General features: G+C 42.5%; 1 non-coding gene and 1 pseudogene across 1 annotated transcript; both read left to right on the forward strand.

Annotated features, from left to right (window-relative positions):
- Nucleotides 1-11735: 11735 nt before the first annotated feature.
- Nucleotides 11736-11866, forward strand: LOC136133377 (small nucleolar RNA SNORA24). Its single transcript, XR_010656521.1, has one exon. It is a non-coding gene; the product is annotated as a small nucleolar RNA SNORA24 (small nucleolar RNA).
- A 9762-nt stretch (nt 11867-21628) lies between these two features.
- On the forward strand, nt 21629-22213 carry LOC136133213 (myelin-associated neurite-outgrowth inhibitor-like; annotated as a pseudogene).
- The last annotated feature ends 3131 nt before the right edge of the window (nt 22214-25344 follow it).

Raw genomic sequence — 25344 nt, forward strand, 5'->3', positions numbered from 1 at the left:
TTCTTTTTTTTTTTTTCGGACTATTTCTTAACGACAACTATTTTAAAGAATAAATAGAGAACATTATTCAAAATTGTGACTAATGAAGGATCTGTGAGTTGTTTTTTTTTTTTTTTTTTTTACGGTACGTGGGCCTCTCACTGTTGTGGTCTCTCCCGTTGTGGAGCACAGGCTCCGGACACGCAGGCTCAGCGGCCATGGCTCACGGGCCCAGCCGCTCTGCGGCATGTGGGATCTTCCCAGACCGGGGCACGAACCCGTCTCCCCTGCATCGGCAGGCGGACTCTCAACCACTGCGCCACCAGGGAACCCCCGGATCTGTGAGTTTTTAATACATATTCTAAGATTTACCATTTTGACACTTTTTAAAAGTCATCAGCTTTCTACTGTTTTAATGTAAGATAATATGAACAAAAACCTTCTTTTCTGGTCCCAGGATTTCATCTGGCTTTAAACTCAGGAATCAAGTTAACTGGGCCAGATTTAACTCTCATTTTTACTACCTTTCAGAGATATTTTTGAAAAGTGAATTATATATGACTTCAGAAGTGAAATTTTTTACTCCAAGAATTCTATGTAACTGCTACAGATTTCCATTCTGATAGCCTCTGAGCCTTCATATGTTATTTTTTGATGCCTTCCCCCCTAGTGTGTTTCTATCACCTTGTGGAGACCCCAGATGGAGTCAGCATTTGGAATGACAAATAATCACTGGATCCACCTGTTGTTTTCACCTTTCCCAGATGCTCTGGGTGAGAAGGTGAGAGGGTGATGTGTTACATTAACTATGTGCAAAATGTCTGACACTTCCTACAACAGCATGCATCATATTTATATTCTTATTTTTGGTCTACAGTAGAAAATAGTGTCATCGCCAAAGGCATCCCAAGGAAAGTCACATTTTGTAAGATCTGTTTTTTGTACTTAAATCCATTCTCCTGTTATAGTAATTGCACAGTATTCACTGCTTCATCTCTGTACTGGAGATCTGCTTTCTTGTAACACTGCCTGATTTCATGTAGCATTGGTTATGGACTTGCATTCCTCTCTTTAGAAGGAACCATTTTTAAAACGCTTCCTAATTCTAGCTTGGCAATGTAGATGTCTTAACAGTTTTGATAATAAAAAAAATAACGTGTAATTCGCGTTTACCGAAGTATTCCTTTTACTTTTTCTCAGAAGATCCCCAAATCAGTTAACTCATTCACTGACACATTCATTCAACATATACGCACTGAGGCACTTTGACATACAAAGATATGTTTTTAGTCTCTGCCCCCAGTTCCTAACACAGAGCTCCTAAATCCCCTGGAATTTAGAACTGTCTTGTGTTCTAATGAGGCCACTCTTGGTGGGCTCCTGGATAACTTCAGGAAGGGAGCTGGTCACCAGAAAGACCAAGCCATGATTAGAAGCTTAGAACTTTCAGTCCTACCACCTTATCCTCTAGAGTGGGGAGGGGTTGGAAATTGAGTTAATAATCGATTTTGACTATGTGATAAAGCCTCCATAAAAATCCCTACACTGTGGGGTTAAGAAAGCTTCCATATTGATGAATACATCCACATTTCGGGAGGGTGTTACACCCCCAACTCCACAAGGACAAAAGCTTCTGCACTCAGAACCCTTCTGGCCCTCACTCTATGTAACTCTTCATCTGGCTGTTCATCTGTATCTTTTAACATATCCTTTATAATAAATGGGTAAATGTAAGTGTTTCCCTGAGTTCTATGAGCCACTACAGCAAATTACTGAACCTGAAGAGGGGGTTATAGGAACCCCCAATTTATAACCAGTTGGTCAGAAGTACAGGTGACAACCCTGGACATGACTGGTGTCTGAAGTGGGGGACAATCTTGCAGGACTGAACCCTTAACCTGTGGGGTCTATGCTAACTCCAGGTAATTAATGTCATAATTGAATTGCAAGACACCCAGATGGTGTCTGGAGAGTTGGAGAATTGGTTGGTGTGGGAAAACCCCACGCACATTTGGTGTCAGAAGTGTTACGAGTAGATTATAGGTAAACAGGAGTTTTCTTTTAGGCACTTACTAGAGATCAATGATAAATAAGGTTGCCACTCTCATGGAGATGTAAGGATATGGACATTAATCAAATAATTCAAACAAATATAAACTTATAACTTATGATGAGTATCATGATGAAGAAGGTAAAAGATGCTCTGAGAGCCTATAATAGGGGAACTTGACCTATTTGGGGAAATCAGAGAAATCTTCCCTGAGGAAGGAGCTCTTCAGCTGAAATTTGACAGATAAGTTCTAGATAACTATGTGAGTTGGGGAGGAAAGAGCATTCTAGGCCAAGATAATAGCATGTGCAAAGGTCCTGGGGCTGACAAAAAGCATAGAAGGTTTTCAGAATTTAAAGGAGACCTGTATGCCTGCTCCATAAATAGTATGGGGAAGTAAGGAATGAGATAAGACTGGACAGGCAGGGGTTGGACTGCATAGCGCCTTGAAGGTCATGGCAAGGAGTTTTGTCTTTATCTTAAGAAAGACCAATGGAGACTCAATGAAGGGTTTTAAGTAGGAGCCTGGTAAGATTATATTTCATTTTTAAAAGATCATTCTGATCGCCAAGAGTGGTGGTAGACATAGTTTTAATTTTCATTTCAGTCTTTCCCTACTCTGTGAAACACATGTCCCAGATTTACAGCAAAATGGACTGATTCTCTTTTCTCTCCTGCTCCTCCTCTCCCGGCAGTGAGAGCACCGAGTCCTAACCACTGGAACACCAGGGAATTCCCATTATGCCTTGATTTTTAGAATATCTCCTGTCCCAAGTTGGTGGAGATGAGAACACTCGTTGAGCTTTGGGTCAGGGTCAAGAATGTGCCAAATCTAGAGACAAGGGGCAGTCAACAGAGCCCACAGATGCATTCCATCCTGTGGAGTAAGGCCTAAAATCAAGGTCTAATACTACGTGCTGCCTTAACATCTGGTGAAATCAGGAAGGCCTAGTTTGGCTTAACTGCAAGTTTTTCTTCTTGGTCTGATTGAAAATGTCACCTAGTTAAACAACCTTCCTCATCAGATGGACCAGATGCAGTTTCTGCTGATCCCTGCATAGTGGATTTGTGTTCCCCACCAGGCCATGGAATTATCCAAAAGAGCCAACGACATTCTCCTGTGGGAACTACAGGACACCTCACCCTCCGGATACTACAAAGCAAGCTTGCCTCCCACTGCCTCTGGTTGTTCACTCTGTTCCTAAACGCTACCCCCATGTGACCCTGCAGGGCGTGTGGTGTCCTTCTTCCCTGTGCTGTGAGTATATGTGACCAATGAACTGCTGTCAATTTCAGCTGTCCAGTGCTGGGTGTCATATGTTCAGCCATCCCCATACCCCTAGGGTGGGAATCCCTCCCTTACCAATGCAGTGAAGAGGAGGTGATTAAGATACCCTTAGGGGCTTCCCTGGTGGCGCAGTGGTTGAGAGTCCACCTGCCGATGCAGGGGACACGGGTTCGTGCCCCGGTCCGGGAAGATCCCACATGCCGTGAAGCAGCTGGGCCCATGAGCCATGGCCGATGAGCCTGCGTGTCCGGAGCCTGTGCTCCGCAACGGGAGAGGCCACAACAGTGAGAGGCCCGCGTACCACCAAAAACAAAAAACAAAAATCAACAACAACAACAACAAAAGATACCCTTAAAGCCAGTTGTCCTAAAAAATTAGAGGCTTGGCTTCTGCGCAGTCACTGTCTGCACAAAGCCCTGTTTCTTAGAGCCCATGGGGAACTGGGACCACTACTCCCATTTATTCAAAGTAACCATTTGAGTGCACTGGGTGTGGTTACACTTTCTGGTACTTGTATGTTTCTCAACCCATACTCTAATCCAATGCAGTCATCATTCCAGGAATCCCTGAGGGTCCGCTGATTGAAATCCTTCTGCTCTCTCTCTTTTAAAAAAAATATTTATTTATTTATTTGGCTGCATCAGGTCTTAGTTGCGGCACACAGGATCTTCGTTGTGGCACGTGGGATCTTTAGTTGCAGCATGTGGGATCTAGTCCCCTGACCAAGGATCAAACCCGGGCCCCCTGCATTGGGAGTGTGGTTTCTTAGCCGCTGGACCACCAGGGGAGTCCCCTTCTCCTCTCTTTTGAATAGATGTAGACATCACTATCTTCTTTCACTTTTACTGTGATCTTTCAGTTTCCTCTTTTCCAGTCCCAAGAGGGTTATGAATCATGTTTCCAAAACAGATGATGATCTATGGAAAGGATTTTGCATTTCTAACTTCCTTAGTTCTTCTGAATGAATTATGAGGGTCATATGTATGTGAGTCTTCAGGAATCAGAGGTGGAGGCCAACACTTGTCATTTTAATCAAATAATTACCATACTTGACAGGCTTGGATAAGAGCCTTAGGCAAGCCTTAGGCAAGGCTGTTGAGTATAGTAGGTTATGAGTTCTTTTATTTCCCCAAGGAAACAAGAAGCTCCTCAAAGGCAATGGGCTTGGTTCTGTGTGCCTGCATGCCTATTCCAGCACACTAGTGCAGTGGGGAAGAGCTGGGACACTGGAAACTGACCACCTGGCTTCAAATCCTAGCCTGCCCACTAATTAGCAGAGAGGCCTCAGTTTACCCAATTCTTAGAAAACTTAGTTGTATCTTTGTATCCAAGGGTTGTATTAAATATTAAATGTTCTAAGAGTAAATGTATGTGAAGCACTTAGCACACTGCCTGGCACAGAGTAAGCGGTCAATAAATGTTAGGTATTATTGGACTTCCTTGGTGGTACTGTGGTTAAGGACCCACCTGCCAATGCAGGGGACATGAGTTTGAGCCCTGGTCCGGGAAGATCCCACATGCCGTGGAGCAACTAAGTCTGTGCGCCACAACTACTGAGCCCGTGTGCTGCAACTACTGAAGCCCATGAACCTAGAGCCCATGCTCCGTGACAAGAGAAGCCACTGCAGTGAGAAGTCCGCACACTGCAACAAAAAGTAGCCCCTGCTCGCCACAACTAGAGAAAGCCTGTGCGCAGCAACAAAGCCCAACACAGCCAAAAATAAATTAAAAAAAAAAAAGTTAGGTATTATTGTTATTTAAAGTGTTAACCATGTCTAACGATGCTGGCTATTATTGTTATTTGGACAGTGCCCAAGCATCACTCCTAAGCTCTAGGCCCATATATTTAACCATGTGTGGATGAATATTCTACTTAAGTAGTTTAGAGGCAACTCAAATAAGTACAGGGGAGAAGTAACCATCTCTGCTTCCTCCACCCCCACCCACACGGGCTCTTCTGGAACTCCCAAGCTCGGTTAGTAGCACCACCTGCCATCAGCTCAGTTTCCCAAGTCAGAAATCCAAGGGACAGCCTCACCATCTCCCTTCTCTTCCTCCATTCCATCCAATCTCACCAATTCATTCAGCAAACATTTATTGAGCACCCTGGCACTGGGTAGGTGCCAGGATAAACAAATGAACCAGACAGGCTGTCCTGGAGGTTAGGTGAAGTGCAGAAGATGGGCAAGCAATGTGTAAAGGGATGAGTTGAGCACAGCCTGGGATAAAGGGTCTGAAAGAAATAAGCAATGCGCTGTGCTAAAAACAATGGAGTTATTTCTGACAGGGGTCAGGGATGGCCTCTCCAAGGAAGTGACATTTAAACTAGATCTGAATGTCAAGAAGGAACTGACCATGACGAGTTGGAGGCAGGACATTTCAGGCAGAGGGACAGCAAGCACAAAGCACTGAAGTGGGAAAGAAATGAGTGTGTTCCAAGAACTGTCAGATGGCCAGTGTGACTGGGACATTTACAACAAGGTCTCTGGACCTTCTAGTCTAGCCAGGAGGGACACAAGCTTACTTCTTACTGCTTCATAAACGATGTGGTCCCATCTCAGTGAGACAGAAGCTCAAAGAAAGACAAAATAAAATCCATACAGTCAAGAGTAGTCACAGGGGGCTTTATGAAGCTTGTGACACATGAGCTGGCCCTCCTAGATGAAGAGACTGGAAACATTCAGTGGGATGAGAAAAGGTATTCCCAATAGGACTAGTGGCACCAGCCAAGTCCAGAGAAATGAGTATGGTATGTGCTAAGACTACAAGTAGACTTGACTGGCTCCCCAGATTGGGAAGAAAGTGGATGAAAGTTAAATAGAGGCTGATTTGGGGAAATCTTTTTTTTTTTTTTTTAAGGGCTGAGATGTTTGGACCAATTGCAAAGTTAAGGTGGAGCCATTCTTGGGTTGACAGGAGATATGAGGAAAGCAGTGACTTAAGAACATCCTTCAGACATCCATGAGGATGTTGGGTGAAGGGGGAAACCCTGGGAAGGGAGATTACTTTTAGAAGTCTGCTGGAATCATATAAGAGTGACTCAAAAAGCAACCTAGACTACGAATTGGGTGGTGGTAATAGAAAGAACAGAATCTGAGTAAGAATTTGAAAAATTCCTTTAAATCCAACACTAGAGTGTCAGTTAAATAAATTATGGTAGATAGCTAGTGGGAAGCAGCCGCATGGCACAGGGATATCGGCTGGGTGCTTTGTGACCGCCTGGAGGGCTGGGATAGGGAGGGTGGGAGGGAGGGAGACGCAAGAGGGAAGACATATGGGAACATATGCATATGTATAACTGATTCGTTTTGTTATAAAGCAGAAACTAACACATCATTGTAAAGCAATTATACCCCAATAAAGATGTTAAAAAAATAAAAATAAAAATAAATTATGGCACACTCATGTAATAGCACTCCATGCAGCTATTTAAAATGATGCCATAGAAGGATAGCAAGTGACCCTGAAAGGTGTTCAAGGCAGAACACCATCTGCAGGACATTTCTTACTTAAGGGAGATGTGAGTCTTCAATTAGGGTTCACTTTTTTCTTGCAAAGGTATTTATTAAAAGCCTTTAACCCTGAATGCAAGTTTAAGGAGATAAGACTCACCTCAATCCTCACTGAAATATGTCACAGATAATAACAAATTCAGAGATATCAGAAAAGGTCAAATGATGTTTTCCTGAAATCCAGAAATCAAGCTTAAAAACCATCTTTTGTGTTCCCCTCTACCATGATTTGTTTTGGGTCAGTCAGTCAAGAGTTGGCATATATGGACTTTCCTCGTGGTGCAGTGGTTAGGAATCTGCCTGCCAATGCAGGGGACATGGGTTTAAGCCCTGGTCTGGGAAGATCCCATATGTCATGGAGTAACCAAGCCCATGCACCACAACTACTGAGCCTGTGCTCTAGAGCCCACGAGCCACAACTACTGAGCCCGTAAGCCACAACTACTGAAGCCTGTGTGCCTAGAGCCTGTGCTCTGCAACAAGAAAAGCCACCTCAATGAGAAGCCCGCACACCACAACGAAGAGTAGCCCCTGCTCACCGCAACTAGAGAAAGCCCGTGCACAGCAACGAAGACCCAACACAGCCAAAAATAAATTAATTAATTAATTAATTATTTTTAAAAAAGAGTTGGCATATGGCTGGCTCTACCCCTCCTGTAGGTTCAGTCTTGCTCCCGCCACCACCAAATGCTTATGTTGAAGTTCTAACCCCCATTATCCCAGAAAATGACTGTATTTGGAGATGTAGCCTTTAATGAGGTAATTAAGGTAAAATGAGATCATACGGGTAGCTCCTAATCCAATCTGACTGGTGTCCTGATAAGAAGAGGTGATTAGGACACAGGCACAGAGGGAAGATCATGTGAAGATACAGGGAGAAGATGGCTGTCTATAAGACAAAGAGAGAAGCCTTAGAAAAAACCAACTCTGCTGACACCTTGATCTTGTACGTCAAATTTCTGCTATTTAAGCCACCCAGTCTCTGGTGCTTTATTATGGCAGCTATAACAAATACTTCGATTCTCTCTTTTTAATTGTGACAAATATATTTTAAATACAAAATCTAATGCTTGGCTTCCTCATGTATTTAAGTTTCTCAAATACTTAAATGCAAAATTACTATATGATCCAGCTATTCCACTCCTAGGTATATACCCAAAAGAATTAAAGGCAAGGACTCAAATACATACTGGTACACAAATGATCACAGCAGTATTATTGACAATAGCCAAAAGGTGGAAACAACCCAAGTGCCCATGAAGAGATGAATGGATAAACAAAATGGGTTATATACATACAATGGAATATTATTTGGCCATAAAAAGGAATGAAGTACTGACACATGCTACAACACGGACGAACCTTGAAAACATTATGCTAAGTGAAGTAAGCCAGACACAAAAGGCCACATACTATATGACTCCGTTGATATGAAATATCCAGAACAGGCAAATCCATAGAGATAGAAAGTAGAATAAAGGTCACCAGGGGCTGGGGGGGAGAAGGAAATGAAGAGTTAGTGTTTAACGAGCACAAAGCTGCTGCTGATGAAAAAATTCTGGAAATGGATAATGGCCATGGTTGTACAACACTGTGAATGTGCTTAATGCCACTAAATTGTACACTTAAAAATAGTTAAATTTATGTTATGTATATTTACCACAATTTTTTAAATTAACAAAAGCAAAAACTAATGCTTAGGCAACTGTGGGATTTTTATATTTTGTGGAAATTTCCTTATATCATTAAAATATATATACTCTTTTTGCAGTCTAGACTCTCTTAGTCTGAGTCTCAATTGGAGGCTTGGTGATGGCTTGCTGTTCATACTTTTTTGTTTCTTCCAACCACATATAAATGTGTCTTGTAAGAAAATATTCCAGTGGAGATCCCCAGCTTGGCCAGCAAGCCAGGAGAACAATATTTGTGAGGATATGCAAAGAAGAAGGGATAAATCAGTGGTTGGTGGATATAAATCTTACCTTTGGCTTTCTTTGGATGGAATTGGAGGCACTGATCTTGCCTGAGGCATTGACTTTACCATCCACCATCAGGGAAGAAATTTCTACCTTTCTGATGGGAATAAATCTGCCTTCAGCAGATAAAGCACTAAAAGACTACGTTCCCAAAGGCACTTGCTGATGCCTGTGTGGAGCCAGGCTCACAGGCAGGGAGGCATCACGTGTACACTGTGCCCATTCACGGTTTGAGGACTGCCTGGCGCAGTATCTGGATTCAGCTTTACTTGCTCAGGGTACATCCACATTAGCTCCCGTGCCTCTGGGAGAGCAGAGTGGCTTCGCCTCCCAGGTGGGTAAGGTGAGAAAACCCACATGCAGCCAGGCAGTACCGATGGGTAATTACTGTATCTTTGTGATGTGCCACAGAGGCCTTATCAAAAAAGTGCTGGGACAGGTCACCCTGGAAATGGGACAGTAGTGCCCAGGAGAATATAAGGCGGGCTGAAGTGGCTGCCTCATAGAAACACGTCTAAATGTTGAAGTGAAGCAGAGAGGGGTAAAATGAGAGCAGAATATTTGAGGAAAGGAAGAAGTCCCTGTGGGAAACTCATTTTGAATAAACTCTATCTGCAAAACTCTAGATTTACAAAATAAGTAAATAGGATGGGTGAGCATGATTTTTGTTTTTAAGATTCCTTTCAGTAACAATTCAATGAAATTAAATGAAAGTGGAGTCCTCCCTTTTAAGAGCTTATCTGTCAGAGAGACAGCGGGGGATGTCCAAAGCCTGGGCTCTGACTAACGGTGAGACCCTTTTAAACCTCATCTTAGTTTTCTTATTTGCAAAAGGAAAGGACTGGGATAAATATGATCTCTAAGGTACTTTTAATCTCAAAGTGCTTCCCCCATTGTATAAAATGCGATCAGTTTGTACTTGACATCAGGCTTACATAAAGTTCATAGCACATCACCTGGTAAGTGTGGTCAATGAATTTACTATGTTGGTTAAAATCAAAAGTCCATACGATTGCCTCTGAGGCCCTACTTGATCTGGCCCCTGACTACCTCTAAGGATCTTACCTCACCTCACTCTCCTCCTTGCCCACTATGTTCCAGGTCTTTCTATTCCTGGAACACATCAAGCTCATTCCTACATCAGGGCCTTTGCATTTGCTGTCCACTGTGCCTGGGATCCTTTCCCCCCAGATTTTCAGAGTTGGCTCTTTCCTGACATTCAGATCTCAGTTCAAAAGTACTTCCTTTGAGAGGGCCTCCCTCAAGCTAATAGATATACAGAGAATTCAACACCCACTAAGAATGCATGTTCTTTTAGGGTGCACATGGAACATTTGCAAAACAGACATGCATGTATCTCCTTCAATATATTCCCAATGAACAATATGATATAGATCAGGTTCTCCAACTGCATTTTAATGAAATTTGAAATTAATTTTGAAAAGATAAATCTTTAGGGAATTCCCTGGCAGTCCAGTGGTTAGGACTCTGCCCTTTTACTGCTGAGGGCCCCAGTTCAATCCCTGGTGGAGGAACTAAGATCCCACAAGCTGCACGGCATGGCCAAAATAAAAATAAATAAATAAAACTCTTCTAAAAAATAAGGTTTATCTTAAAAAAAAGATAAATTTTAAAAATATTTGGAAACCAAATAAAATATTGCTAAATGACTCTTGGAAATATTTAAAACTGGATGATAGTGAAAACACCACACGTCAAAATTGGTGGGACACAGACAGTGAAAGCACTATTTTAAAAGGAAATTTATAGCTTTATATACATTTATCAGGAAACAAGAAAGGTTAAGAAAGACATGAGGCTAAGCATTCAACTCAAATACTAGAAAAGAAGCAGCAGAACCGAAGGAAATAACTATTAGGACGGAAATCAACAAAGTATAAACAACTGAGATGACTAACAAAACTAAAAGCTGATTCTGTGCAAAGATTAATAAGATAAAAGTCTTGGACTTCCCTGGCGGTCCAGTGGTTAAGACTCTGCACTTCCCCTGAAGGGGGCACAGGTTCGATCCCTGGTGGGGGAACTAAGAAACTAAGATCTCTGCATGCTGCTCGGCGCCTCCAAGAAAGAAAAAAAATTTCCCTCCACGTTTGGACTTCCCTGCTGGCGCAGTGGTTAAGAATCCGCCTGCCAATGCAGGGGACACAGTTTCGATCCTTGGTCCAGGAAGATCCCACATGCCATGGAGCAACTAAGCCCGTGCACCTCAACTACAGAGCCTGTGATCTAGAGCTCGCAAGCCACAACTACTGAGCCCACGTGCCACAACTACTGAAGCCCGCGCGCCTAGAGCCCGTGCTCCGCAAGAAGAGAAGCCACCGCAATGAGAAGCCCGCGCACCACAACGAAGAGTAGCCCCCGCTCGCCGCAACTAGAGAAAGCCCGTGCGCAGCAACGAAGACCCAACGCAACCAAAAATAAATAAATAAATTTTAAAAATCTCTGTACTTTGCAGCCTTTGTCTCTGTGCATTACCAATCACAGCATCAGCCTTTTTCTACCATTGAATAGGAGACCCATCTAGTTACCACAAGAAAAGTCATAAAGAACACTAAATGGGGAAAACACTTCTACTCTATTAAACATCTTTATTTTTCCACTTATTTTTTTAAGAAAAAAAATCTAAATTCACACAAATAGTCTTGAAGCTTTTACCTTGTTTGGGTGAGAGATTTATTTTCTGTGCTTATAAAAAATATGTTGTGGGGAGGAATAATGATTTACCTAATTAAGTTAGCTTTGTACATCTCCCTCAAGCTCTAGTCCCTTGCCAGGTATTCGAGTATACATAGAAAAACGTACACCAAAACCCTCCCCAAAGAAAATAAATCAAACTGTTCAAAGATTAAAGACTAAGGATAGTAAATTAAATTCTCTGTAGCTTAATCGGAATTAAGAATCTTATGCTTCTCTATGTATCTTCGAGACCTGTCAGCTGTGGCAGTCTCCCTTCCTAGCCATGGAAGAGCATATTCTTGTTTATTGGCAAAGCTGTCACCATTTATTTGGTATGATATTCTGACTTGTACAAGTAACATTCTTTACTTTAAAAACCTAGAGGGTGGGCTTCTCTGGTGGTGCAGTGGTTAAGAATCTGCCTGCCAATGCAGGGGACATGGGTTTGAGCCCTAGTCCGGGAAGATTTCACATGCTTCTGAGCAACTAAGCCCATGTGCCGCAACTACTGAGCCTTCGCTCTAGTGCCTGTGAGCCACAACTACTGAAGCCCGGGTGCTTAGAGCCTGTGCTCCGCAGCAAGAGAAGCCACTGCAATGAGAAGCCCGCACACCGCAATGAAGAGCAGCCCTGCTCGCCACAACTAGAGAAAGCCCGCCCGCAGCAATGAAGACCAAACACAGCCAGGAAAAAAAAAAAAAAAAAAGCCCTGGAGGGTACTGGGTTATTGGGTAAACTTCTAACTACAGTTCCAATGTTTCTAGGAAACTGAACTAATTGTTCCAATGGATGATGGAAAACATATCAAGAAATCCAAAGCAATATGGGTGAAGTCTTATTTAGCATCCTGCAGTACACTGCCAAACATGATTTTAAATCTCAAGCATGGTATTCAAGTGGAGAATAAATGAGTGTTTCCTTGCTGTAAATAAATAAATAAATAAAAGAATCTTATGCTTATAGTGTTTCTATGAAGTTAGTAATTATATTCGTTTCCTATCGATGCTGTAACAAACTATGGCAAATTCAGTGGCTTAAGAAAACACAAATATATTATTTTACAGTTCCGGAGATCAGAAATCCAAAATGGGTCTAATGGGCCAAAATCAAGGTGTTGGCAGGCTGTGTTCCTTCAGGAGGCGCTGGGGGGGATCTATTTCTTGCCTTTTCAAAACCTATTAAAAAATTGGCTCAAGAAATGAATCACAGACTTAAATATAAAATGTAAAACTATAAACTTTTTAGAAGAAAATGGAGAATATCTTCAGGATCTAGGACTATGCAAAGAATTCATAGACTTGACACTTAAAGTACAATCCATAAAAGAAAAAGAAAAAATAGGGCTTCCCTGGTGGCACAGTGGTTGAGAGTCCACCTGCCGATGCAGGGGACATGGGTTCGTGCCCCGGTCCGGGAAGATCCCACATGCCGCGGAGCAGCTGGGCTTGTGAGCCATGGCCGCTGAGCCTGCGTGTCCGGAGCCTGTGCTCTGCAACGGGAGAGGCCACAACAGTGAGAGGCCCGCGTACCGCAAAAAAAAAAAAAAAAAAATCAGTCCTCTTCAAAATTAAAAATGTTTGCTCTGCAAAAGATCACATTAAGAAGATGAAAAGTCAAGATATGGACTGGAAGAAAATATTTACAAACCACATATTTGATGAAAAATAGGATCTAGAATATATTAAAACCTGTCAAAACTAAATAGTAAAAATCAAATAACCCAATTAGAAAATGAGAATTCACTGCAGAGGATACATAGATGACAAATATGCACACACAAAAATACACAACATCATTAATCTTTATGGAAATGCAAGTTAAAATCACAAGGAGATACAACTACACATTTATCAAAATGGCTAAAATAAAAAATAGTGACAACACCAAATGCTGATGAGGATGCAAAAAAACTGGATCACACACTTTGTTGGTGGGAATGTAAAATGTTACAGCTACTCTGGAAAATAGTTTGGCAGTTTCTTAAAACACTAAATGTGCAACTACCATATAACCTGGCAACTGCAATCTTGGGGATTTAACTCTGAGAGACGAAAACTTATGTTCACACTAAAAACCTGTGTACAAATATTCATAATAGTTTTATTTTATAATAATAGTTTTATTTGTAATAGCCCCAAACTGGAAACAACCCAGATGTCTTTCAGTTGGTGAGTAGTTAAACAAACTGGTACATCCATTTCATGTAGTTAATAGTGTGTGGTATTAGTGGAGGGGTAGATTAATAGGACAGGATAGCATGTGATACTATGCAGTAAAAAAAAGGGGGAACAAATTATTGATATAGGCAACAATGTAGATGAACCTTTAGGTAGTTATTCTGGATGAAAAAAAGCCAATCCCAATAGGTTCCATACTGTATAATTCCATTTATATAACATTCTTGAAATGACAAAATTTTGGAAATGGAGAACAGGTGAATGATTGCTGGGAATCAGGGGCCAAGGGAGATAGAGAGGGTTGGGTGTGGCTATAAAAGGGCAAGAAGAGGGATCCTTGTGGTGATGGAGCTGTACTCTATCCTGGCTGTACCAATGTTGATATCTTGGTTGTGACAATGTATCATAGTTTTGTAAGATATTACCGTTGGAGGAAACTGATAATAGAGAATTACTGGTATAGAAAATCTGGTATAGAGAATTTCTCTGTATTATTTCTTACAACTGTGAGTCTACAATTATCTCATATTAAAATATCTAACTAAAAATAATCAAATAAAAAAAGAAAACACAAATCTATTATTTTACAGTTCTGGAGATCAGAAATCCAAAATGGGTCTAATGGGCCAAAATCAAGGTTTTGGCAGGCTGTGTTCCTTCAGGAGGCACTGGGGGGAATCCATTTCTTGCCTTTTCCAGAAAGCTTCATTGTTTGGCTCATGGCCTCCAATTAGCCATCTCATCACTCTCACCTGTGCTTCTGTTGTCACAGGCCTTTTCTGACTCTGATCTTCAGCCCCTCTTCCATTTTTTAAGAACCCTTGTGATTAAACTCACCTGGATAATTCAGGATACTCTTCCCGTCTTAAAATCCTTAACTTAATCACATCTGCAAAGTCCCTTTTGCCATATAACGTTAATACAGTCACAGGTTGCAGGGATTAGAACACTGATATCCTCAGGGGGAATCATTATTCTGCCCCCCCACAGTAATTAAGACACTATCTGGGAAAGTTATCAGATTTGACACTAATGGGACTGTATCTTCAGGTCCTATTTTCCTGAGTCTGTTGGGTAATCCTTCCAAATAATTAGGTATCTAATAGTTTCCAAGTAAATTTGAGAAGATATTACATCATATGCTAATGTCAGGGAACATGATGAAATGTATGGGGGTTCCAATAACTAGCATCTCCACAAGCATGACTTCTCCCATTTCAAGGTGACCCCCACAATCCTCATTATCCCTTAAACTTACATAACATACCAAGCAATGGAACCATAAAAACAGTCCCACATAATATTACACAATGATTTAGTGGACAAAATGATTTCACAGCATTTTAAAGCTACATAATGAAATATTTAAGAGCAAAGATTCTGGAATCAGACAGACATGGACTCAAATCCTGACTGAACCAGTTGCATGATCGAAGTCTCAGTTTTACTCCTCAGTGCCCACCTAGGTTCACATGAGACCAAGTGAAAGCAAGCCTATAAAGCTTTTAGCAGCATATTATTAGCTGCTGTTATTAATATCATAAAGGCGATATCATATTTGACACAATAACATCGATCCCCATTTTACATATAAAGAAACATACTCCCGGGCTTCCCTGGTGGCACAGTGGTTAAGAATCCGCCTGCCAATGCAGGGGACATGGGTGCGAGCCCTGGTCTGGGAAGATCCCACATGCTGCGGAGCAACTAAGCCCATGCACCACAACTACTGAAGCCCGCGTGCCTAGAGCCTGTGCTCCGCATCAAGAGAAGCCATCGCAATGAGAAGCCCGTGCACCACAACGAAGAGTAGGCCCCACTCACCATAACTAGAGAAAGCCTGTGCGCAGCAACAAAAGACCCAACGCAGCCTAAATAAATAACTAAATAATAAAATTAATTTATATAAAAAAAAGAAACATACTCCCCAAAAGTAAATAACTCATCTAAGGTGTGGAGAGCCACCTGAAAAGTACTGCTGGGCCTCAGCAAGGCTGAGACCCCTGAAAAGTACTGCTGGGCCTCAGCAAGGCTGAGACCCCTGAAAAGTACTGCTGGGCCTCAGCAAGGCTGAGACCCTGAAAAGTGCTGTTGTGCCTCAGCAAGGCTGAGGACAATAGTGCTTGCATGGCAGGCACGGGTATGTACGTCATGGGAAAGCAAAGCTTCCCACAGCGTGGATTCTCTCAATTTCCCATGTATATAATAAAAGCTCTGAGTATTTGCTTGTATTAGTACTAATATTCCCATTACTCATGGGGGATTTTAAGAAAGGCTTCTATATAGAGTAAAGTGGGAAAAACCTAAAAATCCCCCTCCAACTACACCAGCTGTTCCTACTTGTTGACCTGCATATTGGATTAAAAGTAATGTTATAGGAATGTTTATATTGCAACAGCCTACGTTAATGGAAAAGTTAGATGATATATGACCAAAATGGGGAGTGTAAGATATATTTGGAGTACATTGGTATTGGCACAAGGGAAGTTTAATAAGAAATAAAGTTATGATGAAACACTTTTTAATGGAACATACAGCTGCAACGTTAAAGTTAAACTGTAAACCTGGGTTGTATATTAATAAGTATAAGGGACAATAGATCTATTGTAAATATTTTTAGGAAGATCTAAAGTCTAGATTAAAGATTCAATGTTTACCACCATGGCTCCCAAACCCACCGCTTTGGCTTCCCCGTACGTGTAGTGAGTGGCCACATACATTGTGTCCACCTGTTAGTATATATTTTCGTGTTTTATGAAAATGTATATAAATAAAATTAAGAAGTTTTAAGAATGCTTTGATGAAATGCTTTTGATTTAATGATGATTAAACATTAAAAAGCTTTAAGAGTCTTTAGGTTAAGCCAAGAGTGAGACGTGACAAGGCTTCTTACCTGCACCACTGAGGTGAAACTTACAAAGAAAAGGGCGCTGACGCAGAGTATGTGGGAGTAAAGCACTGAAGCAAAGCGAACCAAGGAAAAGGACATGACGACTTTTGAGAATTTTGAGGAAACCACAAAGGACGTTTTTTAGCCACAAGGGACAATTGCTTTCAATCACAAGGGACAATTATAGATATAATAAGAAAATTATGTAAACTGCGTGTGTGAAATGCTTATGTAAAAGGTTCTTTTTGGTTTGAGAAAATGATGGTGATGATTGATAAAGTAATAAACTAAAATCAGTTTATTGTTTTGAAAGTATAAAAAAGTATAGTGTATGCAATAAAGCTTGTCAGAATTCCTGCATCCTAAGAGGTGTTGTGTCTTCTGTCCTCGCCGACTCCGTCTCCCCTCAGGCAATCCTGTTCTGCTGAGGCTGGACCTCGGTACTAAGGATGCATAACTAGTAAATAATCATATATATCCCAGTGTCTGGCACACACTGTATCCACTCCTGAATACCTTTGTTTTCAGTAATATCAGATACAACCCCCGCAAGTCGACCTCACAACTGCTCCATCACCTCTTGTATTCACAGCTTTTTTCCTATCCATCCTCTATTCTCTGTTGCTTACCAAGGGATGTGGTCTCTGAGGAGTTTATACTACCCTGAAACCAAATGTCAAATGTGCTGAGATTTTAAGACACAGTTTCAGAAACAGGTCCAGCTCATCTGCAAGAATATCATACTTCCCATTTTCTCCATTTTGATAAGCTATAATTCCCCCCACCCACTGAATGGGAGGAAACATTTGCAGATCATATATCTGATAAGGAATTTCAGCTGCAATATATAAAGAACACTTACAACTTAAAATAGACAAATAACCCAATTAAGAAATGGGCACTTCCCTGGTGGTGCAGTGGTTGAGAGTCCTCCTGCCGATGCAGGGGACACGGGTTCATGCCCCGGTCTGGGAAGATCCCACATGCCGTGGAGCGGCTGGGCCCGTGAGCCATGGCCGCTGAGCCTGGGCGTCCAGAGCCTGTGCTCCGCAACGGGAGAGGCCACAACAGTGAGAGGCCCGCGTACTGCAAAAGAAAAAAAAAAAAAAAAAAAGAAATGGGCAAAGGATCTGAACAGACATTTCTCCAAAGTTGTACAAATAGCCTATAAGCACCTGTAAAGCTCAAGATTAATCATTATGAAAATGCAAACTAAACATTTATATATATACACATTTACATACACATATTTGAGTGCAGGCCAATTATATTTCATATTAATTTCTTTCAGGGCTCCTAACGGGATGTTAGAAAATATTTAAAGGGACTTTGAGTCTGATAGGTTGAGACCTGCTGATCTAGCAGATATGGTCAACATACGGCCTATTAGATATGGAACATATGGCTATGTTCCACACCAACTTTAGCCTCAAGAACTCCATGGGGAAAGCAACAGTAAAATTATAAAGTGATTTATTCCTCACTTCTGCTACCAGCTTGTTCTTTATTTAGGGAATGTGCTGTTTCTGGAGATATATAATTACACATTTGGAGCACATGCATCTGTCATTATGTTATACAATGACAGATTTTACAATGTCTACGTGCCAGATAAGTGAATCTTACATCTATAAATGCCTGAAAGTTAATTTAAACGTCTTTTTCATTGAAGCATACAGCTTCATCTGACTGGCCTTTTGCATCTCGAGGCCATTGTAATGACCATGCTATAACAAAACCACGCTCTAATATGCACTGAGGTCAGCCACTGCTGGCCTCGCAACTAAATGGTAACAAACTGATGAGCTTTTTGCAGTTCTTTTGGAGCTTTTTATAGGAACTTATTTCTTTTTATGGACTATTAATCTATTTATTGCTGCTCTTAGCATTGGTGGCCTCAAGCAGTGCCTCCCATCTCTAATTTGCTGCATTCATACAAACATTTGTTTCAACGCCCACATTACCAGTGACAGTACATTTTTCATCTCTTGGAACCTAGCGCTATAGCCAAAGCCTTTTCAATCCCAACTTTCAAAAGCCTTCTAGCTTAAGAAAAAAAAACGAACATTTTTTATAAGCTTATGGGGGTACCTTAAGGGCAAAAGTGAACCAAGGAGGCAGAACCAGGAAGTAGAAACTCAGCAGAAACCAAAGAGGCCATTTTCTTAGTATTGCTCACCTCTGCTCCCTTTGCCTGTCCAGTTCTTTTCTTTTGCTTCTGTAAACTCCCCTTCTTGGCTTCTCCATAAACATGAGTCTGCCACAAACCCTAAGGTTACATCAACTCAGTTCTGGTCACTTGCAGAGAACAAAGAGCTGCCTCTCTCCCAGTGCCAATCCCAGAGGAGAGAATCAGATTGGCCCTTTTGGGTTAGGTTTCCCTGTGGTCTGATTGATAAGGTCATCGGACCTTAGGATAAAAATGGCTGCTGGAGCCACCTCTGTGAGGAAGGGCAGTTTTTACACGAAGAATGTTGTGATAAACTGGCTTACCACGCATCAAAGGAAACGGACAATCCAGACTGTTGGAACTTTGTCTAAAATAAAAATAATTTCTGTGTGAGGGTCTGAGGTGCTCCCCTATGAAGAAAGAACATGAGGTTTGGCCGCATTATTATGTGGTAGGTACTTTTTATCTGAGGCCCTTGATTGTCTACTCCCTGCTTATTTCTTTCTTTCTTCCTTTCTTTCTTTTCTTTCTTTTCTTCCTTCTTTCTTTCTTTCCTTCCTTCCTTCCTTTTTTTAATTTGATATAATTCACATACCATAAAAGCCACCTGGGGGTTCCCTGGTGGCGGGTTCGTGCCCCGGTCCGGGAGGATCCCACATGCCGCAGAGCGGCTGGGCCCGTGAGCCATGGCCGCTGGGCCTGCGCGTCCGGAGCCTGTGCTCCACAACGGGAGTGGCCACAACAGTGAGAGGCCCGCGTACCACAAAAAAAAAAAAAAAAAAAAAAGCCACCTTTTCATTTTTTTAATTTTGTGTTTTAAAAATAATTTTATTTATTTTGGCTCGCCGGGTCTTAGTTGTGGCACACGGGATCTTTGTTGCGGCACGCAGCCTTCTTAGTTGGGCATGCAAACTCTTAGTTGCTGCATGCATATGGGATCTAGTTCCCCGACCAGGGATCAAACCTAGGCCCCCTGAATTGGGAGTGCAGAGTCTTACCCACTGGACCACCAGGGAAGTCCTACAACCTTTTTAAAATGTACAAATCAGTGACTTTTAGTAGATTCACAAGCATTCTGCAACTATCACCATTATCTGTTTTCCAGACCATTTTCATGATCCCAGATGGGAACCTCATAGTCGGTAGCAATCACTCCCCATTATTTCTTTCCCCCAGTCCTAAGCAACCATGGATCAACTCTCTGTCTCTGTGGATTTGCCTATTCTGGGCATTTCATAAAAATAGAATCATACAATATGTAGCCTTCTGTACTTGGCTTCTTTCATTTAGCATAGTTTTCAAGGTTCATACACATTGTAGCATGTGTCAGTGTTTCATTCCTTTTTATGGCTAAATATTCCATTGTATGGATAGACCACATTTTATTTATCCATTCATCAGTAGATGGACATTTAAATTACTTTCACTTTTGGGGAATAATGCTACTTATGAATAATGCTACTATGAACATTCATGTACAAGTTTTTACGTGAACGTACCTTTTAAATTTATTTATTTATTTATTTATTTATGGCTGCGTTGGGTCTTTGCTGCTGCGGGCGGGCTTCCTCTAATTGGGTTGAGCGGGGGCTACCCTTCACTGTGGTGCACAGGCTTCTTATTGCAGTGGCTTCTCTTGTTGTGGAGCACGGGCTCTAGGAGCGAGGGCTTCAGTAGTTGTGGCACGTGGGCTCAGTAGTTGTGGCTTGCGGGCTCTACAGCACAGGCTCAGTAGTTGTGGCACACGGGCTTAGTTGCCACGCAGCACGTGGGATCTTCCTGGACCAGGGCTTGAACCTGTGTCCCCTGCATTGGCAGGCGAATTCTTAACCACTGTGCCACCAGGGATGCCCCAAAATGTTTTCTTAAAGCAGCTGCACCATTTTACTTTCCCACCAGCAGTATATGAATACTCCAATTTCTCCAGCTTTGCCATCTTTTTGATGGTCAATTGTTTTGATTATACCCATGCTAGTGGGATGCAGTGGTATCTCACTGTGATTTTGATTTGCATTTTCCTAGTGACCAATGATATTCAACATCTTTTCTTATCCTTATTGACCTTTTGTGTATCTGCTTTGTAGAAATGTCTGTTCAAACCTTTTGCCCATTTATCGTTGGGTTGTCATTTTACTGATGAGTTATAAGAGTTAAAGAACTCTTTAAGATTCTAGACCCTTCTCAGATATATGATTTTTCCCATTCTGTGGGTTGTCTTCTTTCTCAGTAGTGGCCTTTGATGCACAAAAGTTTTAAATTTTGATGAAGTCCAATTTACTTTTTTTCTTTCATCACCTGAACTTCAGGTGTCATATCTAAGAAACCACTGCCTAATTCAAGGTCACAAAGATTTACACTTATGTCTTCATATGACTCATAGTTTTAACTCTTGCATTTAGGTCTTTGATCCATTTTGAGTTAATTCTCATATATGGTAAGACGTAGGGGTCCAACTTCATCATTTGCATGTGGATATCCAGTTGTTCCAGCACCATTTGTTGAAAAGACTATTCTTTCCTTGTTGAGCTGTCTTAACGTCTTTACTAAAAGCCTTGGCGTTTTTTTTTTTTTTTAAGCTAAATTCCCAGAGTTGCTCACTAACTGACTACACTCAGCCAAGCATACAATACGCAACTGAATGTGATTAAGATTATGTGAAGGGCGACTGCGCAGCGTCGGCAGGGAGCGCAGGCTGCGAAGAGGCGGGCCGGGCCGAGCTGGGCGAGGGGGAACGCGGACCGGGGAGGCGGCGGCGGCAACCTGGGCCTCGCGGCTCAGCCGCGCATCGGAGCAGGCCTCCGCGGCGCGCGCCCCTCGCCGAGCCCGCCCCGGGCCGGCGAGCGCTGGTCACCGAGGCCCAGGCCGCCGCCACGGCGCGTTCTTGAAATCATGAACCCTGTTTATAGCCCGGGTTCTTCTGCGGTTCCCTATGCAAATGCCAAAGAAATTGGATATCCAGCTGGTTTCCCCATGGGTTACCCAGCATCTCCTGCCTATTCCCCCAACACGTACTCTGGAGCGAATCCTACCTTCCAAACAGGTTACACTCCTGGCACACCTTACAAAGTGTCCTGTTCCCCCACCAGCGGGGCGGTGCCACCGTACTCCTCCTCCCCAACCCCTACCAGACCGCTGGACACCCCTTGCGAAGTGCCTACCCCCAGCAGAGCGCGCACGCACAGCAAGGCACGTACTACCCCCCCAGCCCCTGTATGCAGCCCCGCCACGTCATGCACCACACCACAGTGGTGCAGCCCAACAGCATGCCAGCGACGGTGTCCCCTGCTCCCACCCCTCTGCCTAGAGGCAACGGGGTCACCATGGGCACGATGGCGGGAACCACTATAGCCATGTCAGCGGCTACCTTGCTGACTGCCCGCCCACTCCCCAACTCCTGTCGCCCCCCACCCCATCACTGTGCCCACTTATCGGGCCCCAGGAACACCCACCTACAGCTATGTGGCCCCTCAGTAGTGATCACCCTGCAAACGTTTTCGGATGGAGCTGTGCAGTCACATCGTGGAGGTTCCACAGCTGGTGCTGCAGGCCTTGGGCCTCCAACCAGGACTTTGTTCTTAATGCTCTCGATACTTAGCTAAACACTACTACGGCCGGCCCAGCAGGTCCCAGCGCCCTCAGTCTCCAACTGACTCTGTGGGTTGGTCTTAAAGCAAATCCTGTTTGGTGGGCTGCCAGGCAATTTTTTAGCTAACTGTAATGAAAAAAAGGGAGTATTAATCTATTCTGAATCATATCTAGCTGAATGCATGTTTAAAAAAAAACAACACAAAAACAAAGCTTGTTCCATCTACCTGCAGTGACTGATGCAGAACCATCATATGCAAATTCCAAAGGAATGGAAAAGAATTTTACAACTTGTATCATCAATGCACTCTTGTAATGTATGCAGTCTTAAAGTTATAAGTGTTAAAGTGAATTTCTTCATAGAGCATCTGAAATCTCTTTGATGATTCTTCAGCCTTTTGGTGTTGACGTGGGTTGCCAATTGGAAACATGGACTTCTACTTTCCACCCATCTGTTCCTTTTGCACGGACTGCACTGGGAGAGAGTTGCAGGGACAGGGAGAGTGTGGGGAGGCCACCGCTGCTTGGGGTGCAGCCAGGTTAATGGCTTTCTCTCCATTTAGGCTTGTGGGGTCAGTGTGATGTGGATGTCCTTAGGGATTACCATGAATCCAGTTAGGGACAAAAGGTGGTTTATGTATCAGCAAAGAAATTTTCTCTATCTAAATTTTCATTACAAATCTCTTACAGATAGAGATGATGCTTTCTATATGTTTAATGGAAAAGTCCTATGTAGAGCGAAATTATTTTCCTGGGATGGAAGATATGTGAAAGAGAACCAGCCACACTTGGAGGAGGTATTGGCCTCTCCTTTATTTAGCTTAGAAAAATCATTCCTTTCCCCCGCCCCCTCGGGGGAAATGTTTGAGTCACCTGAAAACATATGTAGGCATTGTTGTTCTCCCTCCCACAAGGAAGGGCAAAGACTTCATTCAGCTGTGTGTTATGAAGAAAGTTGTATATTTAAGAACTTTTAAAAGGGAACAAAACTTTATTGGATATTGATTGTTCTTGTAGAGAGGCAGGGCTGTGGCTGTGTTTCGGCCCATGCACTCGATGGGGACTTGTCCTCTGAGACCACCTGGAGGGCGCTCGTGAAGATGGCTGTGGGGAGGTGTGAGGAAAGGGCTGGCGCCTGTTGTCTGTGAGCCCCTTTGGCCGTATCTTCTTGCGGTTGGGGACACTCAGCACAAAGCACGTGTGGACAGCAAAGGGCCAGGCAGCATCAGACGTGTTTGCCTGCCAGAACTTATTACAGAAAGGATTTGGTGTTTAAAATCTGAATATTGTACATAAGAAACCAAGAGGATTTTTTGCCTAAATGTGCCCAAACTTGTATCGATGGGTGTGTGTGTGGGTCTGTCCTCAGATGAAGTCAGAGGGGGTGGGGGGTAAGGGTTGTTCCCTTTCAGCAGTCTGTCAGCGGTCTGTCACCCCAACGTCATTTCAAGCGCTGTGGGCCTCAGGTGGGGAGGGCACCTTACTCTCCTTACGGCTCCGGCAGCTGGTCAGGGCTCCGGCGCTGGGGTGGCATTCAGCCCCGGATGGTGAGTGGGATACCTGACCCCTGAGCCTTTGGTAACCTTATTTTTTATAGTGAGTACTCTTCATAATTTTATTTTTCACATCTTATTTTATAAGAAATTTAGGAATAGTTTTGCATGGATCATTGTAAACATAAGATTTACTTCTAATGTCTATAACATAGCGTGTTTACCAATAAGTACTTTAAATTGCTTCAAGAGCACTTAACCTACCTTTGTGTGTATTCGTGTGTGTGTGTGTGTGGCAGCCATTTACCCCAGGCACAGGGTCCACTTCTTCAGCTCTTTGTTGGTAATTCCACCTGTGTAGTGGGCGGTTTGTAATACCGATATGTTCTCCAGGGCCTGAACTGATCCAGTAACAGAGAAGCTGGTTTCCCCAGTTTAGTGTAATAAGTTAGGAGAAAATATGATTTTAGTATATGTTTTTTTAAAAGTCCCAAACAGAGTGCACATAAACAGATACACACATGCGACTACCTGCAAGGGTTGGAGTCATTTGAATTCAGGAGGAAGTTATGAGAAATTATATAGGCTGTTTCTTCCAGCTTGCCTGAGACTTGGCACACACAGGGTGAATGTTTTCACGAGCACTGAATTAAATGGTGTTTTCAAGAGAAAGAAAAGAGTGGGTTGCGTTTTCTCCCCATTTATATCAGCTTTATAAACACTTTCCCCCCTGTAATTTCTAAAAAAATCTTGTTTCCCTTTTGTGAAGTTGAGTTGGGAGACTTCATTAAATACTTTTGCATTATGGAATACATCTGTGTGGAGATCTTTTCAATTTTGAAACTATCAGGGCATCAGTTATCAAATGTGAAAGGTAGATCTTGTCTAGCAGGTAAGAATCTGGATATAATGAATAGTAACAAAACTATCATAGGTTGTAATTTTAGCAGCATTTAGTTCCAGTAAAATTAAGGAATACAGCTTGTTATAAAGTTGCATAATTTGATATCCTAAGCACAATAGTAGAACATTCAGAGAAATTTTGCATTTTTTATATGTGACATTCCTAATTTGAGAGTCTTTCAGCTAAATTACAGTTATTTTAGAAGCTGAGACAGGCAAATAAAGGAACTAATTCCTATAAACATAGATATCATCATGGACATTTAAAAAAAAATTTGTTCTACAGCCTTCCCCTAAGGTTTAGAAGGTATGTTTCTCTGCTTAGGGAAACCCTGTTTGGATCTGGGCCAGGTGACTGAACGTTTCACGATGAGTGATGGTCCCATCAGCTTGCTGCCTCTGAGAACTGAGGCCAGCATCAGGGCCAGGGCCATTCGTGGTGATAAGCACAGAAGCGCTTCCAGAATCTTTTGTCTCTTGTGTTTGATCTTTTCTCAACATTCTTGTTGGTTTAGTTATTAGGCCTACCAGTTATATTATATGACTCTGTTTCTTGAGTGCTATGCAAATGTAGTATTTACAGGAGCTGAGGGTGGTCCTGGGCCATGGGCTGGACACCTGGTT

Source organism: Phocoena phocoena, chromosome 13 (assembly GCF_963924675.1).
Source record: "Phocoena phocoena chromosome 13, mPhoPho1.1, whole genome shotgun sequence".
Classification (NCBI taxonomy): Eukaryota; Metazoa; Chordata; class Mammalia; order Artiodactyla; family Phocoenidae; genus Phocoena; species Phocoena phocoena.